Here is a 6,256-nt window from a genome sequence, read left to right on the forward strand (position 1 = left end):
CTTGGGATTGAACTTTGATTTTGTTATTTGCTAGTAGTGTAATTTGGGGCATATTACTTGATTTCTCTCTCAGGCTGTTTTTTTTGTTGTTGTTGTTGTTTTCTGAGATGGATTCTCACTCTGTCACCCAGGCTGGAGTGCAGTGGTATGATCTCAGCTCAGTGCAACCTCTGCCTCCTGGGTTCAAGCAATTCTCCTGCCTCAGCCTCCCAAGTAGCTGGGATAACAGGCGCCACCACCATACCTGGCTAATTTTTGTATTTTTAGTAGAGGCAGGGGTTTTTACCATGTTAGCCAGGCTGATCTCGAACTCTTGACCAAGCCATCTGCCAGTCTCGGCCTCCCAAATTGCTGAGATTACAGGTTTGAGCCATGGTGCCTGGACTTCTCTCAGATTTTTTTTTTTTTCCAAAATGGGGGTAATAGACTTTATTTATTTATTTATTTATTTAAATTTTAGAGACAGGGTCTGGCTCTGTTTTCTGGGCTGGAGCGCAGTAGTACAATCATCGCTCACTGCAGCCTCAACCTCCTGGGCTCAAGTGATCCTCCCACCTCAGCCTCCCAAGTACCTGGGACTGCAGGTATGCACCACCACACTCGGCTAATTTTTGTATTTTTTTTTTTTTTTATTTTGTAGAGATGAGGTCTTGCTGTATTGTCCCTGCTGGTCTCAAACTCCTGGCCTCAAGCCATCCTGCCACCTTGGGCTCCCAACTTGCTGGGATTATAGGTGTGAACCAGTGCACCCAGCCGTGATCTTTTAGAGTTACTCTAAGTATTAAGCGGCACAATATAAATGTGTGTGTAAAGCACCTAGTAAAAGGCTTGGCACATGATACCCAATATATGAGAAATCTTGGCCCTCATTAATTAATTCAATACATGTATATTAGTTGCTATTATGTGCAATACTACTGCCTTTAAGGAGCCCACATTCTAGTGAGGGAGACCAAAAATAAACGAATAATAAGTATATTATTATTAGTTTATTTTTAAGATAGTAGTTTATATATAAGATAGTAGTAAATGTTTTTAAATGCTTCTTTTTTTTTTTTTTTTGAGACAGGGTCTCACTCTGTCCCCAGGCTAGAGTGCATTGGTATGATCATAGCTCACTGCAGCCTTGACCTCCTGGGCTCAAGTGATCTTCCCACCTCAGCCTCTTGAGGAGCTGGGACTATAGGCACATGCCAGCATGCCCAGCTAATTTTTTTGGAGAGATGGGGTCTCACCATGTTGCCCAGGGTGGTCTGGAACTCCTGGCCTCAAGGGATCCTCCCGCTGCGGCCTCCCAAAATATTTGGATTACAGGCATGGGCAACCAAGCCCTGCTGCTTTTAAGTTCTTGACTTTGCCAAAGTTGGATATAAGGCTGTAAACAGTACAGGATACAATTAACCCCTAGGAAATGGCAGAAATTAAACAGTGGCAAACAACTCACTAGGTCATGGCCCATAACTCTATGATAATACTTCTCTACTATTTGTAGTTACTACAAAATAATTTTCATTTGTTTGTTGGAAGTGTTACTTTTTAATATACCTAGAAGTATTCATTTTAAATGATATAGATATGGGTCGATATGATGAATGAAACAGGTAGCGCACATAAATACTTTCTAACTTGTACCATACACAAGACACCTAAAAAGTTACATTTGACCAAATCTTAAATTTTGATACCCAAGTCACTGGATATTTAGAATTTCAAATCCAATCCAACTTTAAGATAACTATTTTCATTGGAACCATTATTATGTGTTTTGTTACAGGTTTTATGGAGAACATTCTCAGGCACTGAAAATTACTTAAAATTCCCATAAACAAACAAACAAAACCCTCCATTTGAAGAGGCATTAGTTTCAAGAATAAATTACTTACATAAACCTACATAAAGTGTTAATGTAAGGCTTTTACTTCACTTAATTAAAAAAAATTATAGGCTTATGTGTATCATACCATGTTTAAGACAATGTTGCCAAGTCAACTGAAATAAATACAAAGCTATGCTCCTTTAATGCAAACAAATTTGACCAAAATTTAAACAAAAATCAGCAATATCCATTGAAAACCACAAGAACTCAAGATAGCTCTGGGATGTCACTAGTCAAAAAGTATCCTTTCCCACTGCTAGGGTTTAAAATATCTTTGTGAAAATGTGCATAGGGCTGGGGGAGGTGGCTTACGCCTGTAATCCCAGTACTTTGGGAGGTGAGAGGATGGCTGGAGCCCAGGAGTTTGAGATCAGCCTGGGCAACAAAGAAAGACTCTGTTTCTCAAAAAAAAAAAAAAAAATTTTTTTTTTCTTTTTTTGAGACGGAGTCTTGCTCTGTCGCCAGGCTGGAGTGCAGTGGCGCAATTTCGGCTCCCTGCAACCTCCGCCTCCCGGCTTCAAGTGATTCTCCTGCCTCGGCCTCCCAAGTAGCTGGGACTACAGGCATGCACCACCACGCCCAGCCAATTTTTGTAATTTTAGTAGAGACTGGATTTCACCAGGTTGGCCAGGATGGTCTCAATCTCTTGACCTCGTGATCCACCCTCCTTGGCCTCCCAAAGTGGTGGGATTACAGGCGTGAGCCACCGCACCCGGCCCCCCCAATTTTTTTTTTAATTAGCCAGGCATGGTGGTGCACTCCTATAGTCCGAGCTACTTGGGAGGCTGAGGCAGGAGGAATGCTTGAACCCAGGAGGTCGAGGTTTCAGTGAGCAATGATTGCACCACTGCACTCCAGCCTGGGCAACAGAGTGAGGCTGTGTCTCAAGAAAACAAAACAAAACAAAACAAAAAAAGTGCATAACAGAAGATTTGGAAAGTTGCAACCCAGAGTCTTTTTTTTTTTTGAGAAAGGATTTCACCCTGTTACCCAAGCTAGAATGCAGTGGTGTGATCACAGCTCACTGCTGCAGCCTCAACCTTCTGGGCTCAAACATTCCTCTTGCCTCAGCCTCCCAAGCAGTCGAGACCACAGGCATGCGCCACCATACCTGGCTATTTTTTTAAAATTTTTTTTGGAGGGATGGGGTCTGGCCTTGTTGCCCAGGCTGGTCTTGAATTCCTGGGCTCAAGAAATCCTCTCACCTTGGCCTCCCAAAGTGCTGGGATTACAGGTGTGGGCCACCACACTCTTTAGTAAATTAATTTTGATATATCAATACCAAGGTTATCAATGTTTAATAATTCATTTCACTGGCCAAGCGTGGTGGCTCACTCCTATAATCCCGGCGCTTTGGGAGGCCGAGGTGGGCAGATCATGAGGTCAGGAGATTGAGACCATCCTGGCCAACATGGCAAAACCCCGTCTCTACTAAAAATATAAAAAATTAGCCGGGCGTGGTGGCAGGTGCCTGTAATCCCAGCTACTCAGGAGGCTGAGATAGGAGAATTGCTGGAACCCAGGAGGCGGAGGTTGCAGTGAGCTGAGATAGTGCCACTGCACTCCAGCTTAGGCGACAGAGCAAAATTCTGCCTCAAAAAAAAGAAAAAATAAATAATAAAATAGTAATAATTCATTTTACTGGTTACCATCAATAGGGCCTTAGTCATACATTCAAGTGAAAGCCTTAGTCATACATTCAAATGAAGCCATGGGACTTCAGAGCGAAGAAAGAACTACTCCTCAAGATCAGCTGGGCATGGTGGCTCATGCCTAGAATCCCAGCACTTTGGGAGGCCAAGGTGGGAGGATCACTTGAGCCCAGGAGTTGGAGACCAGCCTGGGCAACATAGCGAGATCCATTTCTACAAAAATAAAATAAAATAAATAGCTGGGCATGATGGTGTGTGTCTGTAGTCCCAGCTACTCAGGAGGCTGAGGCAGGAGGATTGCTTCAGCCCAAGAGATCGAGGCTGCAGTGAGTTATGATTGCACCATTGCACTCCAGCCTGGGAAACAGGGCAAGACCCTGTCTGAAAAAAATACTCCTCAAGATGATCCTTGTGGCTGAATTTGAAAACTAAGTCAGCCATACTGGAGGTGGTTGACCAAATCAGCCTGACCCTGAGGTAGAAATTGGTCTTGAGTCACCACAAAGGGATGTTGGTTTGAGGAGGCCAAAAGTTGACCTACTTAGAGCTCCATTGGATTCAGAATGACCTTCAGGTCCTGTTCCTTCATCAGACCTGTCTGCCCTGTTGGTCTGGTGTTTCTTACCTCATCCTGATAATATACACTACTGCCCGGAGAAACTTAAGTCTTTGGTTCCTGCAATCTAACATTTCATAAGTAATAAACTTGTATTCTTAATCTTGGTTTTGTCTTGCCCATTTCTTTTTCTTTCTTTCTTTTTTTTTTTTTTTTTGTTTTTTTAAGATGGAGTCTCACTCTGTTGCCCAGGCTGGAGTGCGGTGGCATGATCTCAGCTCACTGCAGCCTCCATCTTCCGAGTTCAAGCAATTCTCCAGCCTCAGCCTCCTGAGTAGCTGGGACTACAGGTGTCTGCCACAATGCCGGGCTAATTTTTGAATTTTTAGTAGCGACCAGGTTTCACCATGTCAGCCAGGCTGGTCTCAAACTCCTGATCTGAAATGATCCACCCGCCTCGGCCTCCCAAAGTGCTGGGATTACAGGTGTAAGCCACCACGCCTGGCCAGCCCATCTCTTTTTCACTTGAGCCAAAGCTATTTCTAGGAAGGCAGTGGCATTTCCTGAGCGGAAATAATTTTTCCATTTCTGAGTCACATTTCACATGGTCCCAGAGGTGAATTTAGTGGATTACATTTTAAGACACAAACAAAAGTCCGGGTGTGGTGGCTCATGCCTTTAATCCCAGCACTTTGGGAGGCCGAGGCAGGCGGATCACGAGGTCGGGAGATCAAGACCATCCTGGCCAACATGGTGAAACCCCGTCTCTACTGAAATACAAAAAATTAGCCGGGCGTGGTGGTGCATGCCTGTAGTCCCAGCTAGTTGGGAGGCTGAGGCGGTGGAATTGCATGAACCCAGGAGGCAGAGGTTGCAGTGTGCCGAGATCGCGCCACTACACTCCAGTCTGGCGACAGAGCAAGATTCTGTCTCCAAAAAAATAAAAAATAAAAAACAAATAAAAAACAAACAAAAACCTCAGTCACACAGGGACCAGGCTTTGCCTCCTTCCTCTCCATCTCCCACTATTCATTCCTTTGCACATTTGCTGAGCCATATGAAAGGGCATGGCCAACAGAGAAGAAAAAGATTGATTAGTAGTAAAGAAGTCCTACCATTGCCTTGAATGTCAGCACGGGCACACACACAGGTGCACACACACACACTTTCATACCTGTCCATTGGCAGTTTCTTTCGGTTTTCAGGATTGCCCTTAGTGTTTGTTTTCATCTGATGTTGCCTAGACCAAAATCCTAGACGAAAGAATCTGATGAACTAGGTCTTGAACTCCCCTATGCATGACCCATGCCTGTAGGGTCTGCCCCAGGTGGATAATAAATAGGCCATTATCAGTCTCATTTCAGTGTCCACAGTGGAGAGATTTTATTCTTCCCTTTGCTCTGGAATTGGCCCCTTTTCTTCTCCAAATCCCAGCCTTGGCCTAGAATTTTGAACTCTGCTTAGAATTCCAAATTGCCAAATATGTCAGGAGATCAGACAGAGTTAGCTGAGCAGGGAACAAGGGTGTGCTTTTCAGAAGCACGTGGGTCTATTTCACAAGAATATGCCATAAACGATATGGACAAGACTCACCATAAATTTATGGGTGAAACAACTTATTCCAACTGCTCTCATGCCTGGCTTCATACAATCATCTACTTGCCCTTCCCTGGGCCCAGCCGATGCTGCTCCTCCTTTAACAACTGCTTCTGGGCCGGGCGCGGTGGCTCAAGCCTGTAATCCTAGCACTTTGGGAGGCCGAGACGGGCGGATCACAAGGTCAGGAGATTGAGACAATCCTGGCTAACACAGTGAAACCCCGTCTCTACAAAAATACAAAAAACTAGCCGGGCGAGGTGGCGGGCGCCTGTAGTCCCAGCTACTCGGGAGGCTGAGGCCGGAGAATGGCGTGAACCCGGGAGGCGGAGCTTGCAGTGAGCTGAGATGGCGCCACTGCACTCCAGCCTGGGCGACAGAGCGAGACTCCGTCTCAAAAAAAAAAAACAAACAAAAAAACACAACTGCCTCTGAATGTCCCTGTGGTGTGGGCCAGAAAGGAGACTCTCTTCTTCGCCAAATCCACCTGCAGTATGGCAGAAACTAGAATTCATGGCTCCTCTCCCAACCCATGCCCACTTCTGCCACTTAAAGAAAACACCCCATAAAGGGTGG

This window comes from Macaca nemestrina, chromosome 5 (assembly GCF_043159975.1).
Source record: "Macaca nemestrina isolate mMacNem1 chromosome 5, mMacNem.hap1, whole genome shotgun sequence".
NCBI classification, from domain to species: Eukaryota; Metazoa; Chordata; class Mammalia; order Primates; family Cercopithecidae; genus Macaca; species Macaca nemestrina.